Below are 421 nucleotides of genomic sequence, written 5' to 3'. Positions count from 1 at the left end.
CTCTCCCCCCCCTCTCCGGGTGTTTTTACCGGGTGTTTTTACCGGGTATTGTGAATTTTCTCTCTCGGTTTTCCCGCCTCCCCGCTGTCGGTTTATTCAAAGTTTCCGCTCGAGCCTAACGTCTCCCCAAAGGACCCTGCTGAACTGACTGACGGAACCGCCCGTTCACAACTGAAGTCAATTTTGTTCGTTTCAACTCCATTAATCTTTGCAAGGGTATTTTCATATTGGTTTATTCATGTTTTATGTCTGAAAATTAAAACGTCTCCTGCTCCAGGGACCTGATTCTGCTGGCATATAAACTGGACACCCATAAAACCAACAAGGGTTTGCATTGAACTGTCGCCTTTAATGTACCGAAACGATCCCAGGCGGTCTCTATGTGTAGAAAGCAGGCAAAATTTATCAAATAGTAGCTTAG

The 421-nt window shown here is 45.4% G+C and overlaps 1 protein-coding gene across 1 annotated transcript in view; it reads right to left on the bottom strand.

Moving 5' to 3' along the window:
- Positions 1-148, bottom strand: part of spc24 (SPC24 component of NDC80 kinetochore complex) — a 12821-nt gene extending 12673 nt beyond the window's left edge. Inside the window, exon 1 of the mRNA XM_043695040.1 lies at positions 43-148. The gene's annotated coding sequence lies outside the window, so the exon portion shown is untranslated. The remainder of the gene's footprint in view (positions 1-42) is intronic.
- Positions 149-421: the final 273 nt, after the last annotated feature.

Source organism: Chiloscyllium plagiosum, chromosome 8 (assembly GCF_004010195.1).
Source record: "Chiloscyllium plagiosum isolate BGI_BamShark_2017 chromosome 8, ASM401019v2, whole genome shotgun sequence".
In the NCBI taxonomy this organism is placed as follows: Eukaryota; Metazoa; Chordata; class Chondrichthyes; order Orectolobiformes; family Hemiscylliidae; genus Chiloscyllium; species Chiloscyllium plagiosum.
The sequence above is the reverse complement of the archived record's forward strand: the minus strand, read 5'-3'. Positions and strand labels throughout refer to the sequence as shown.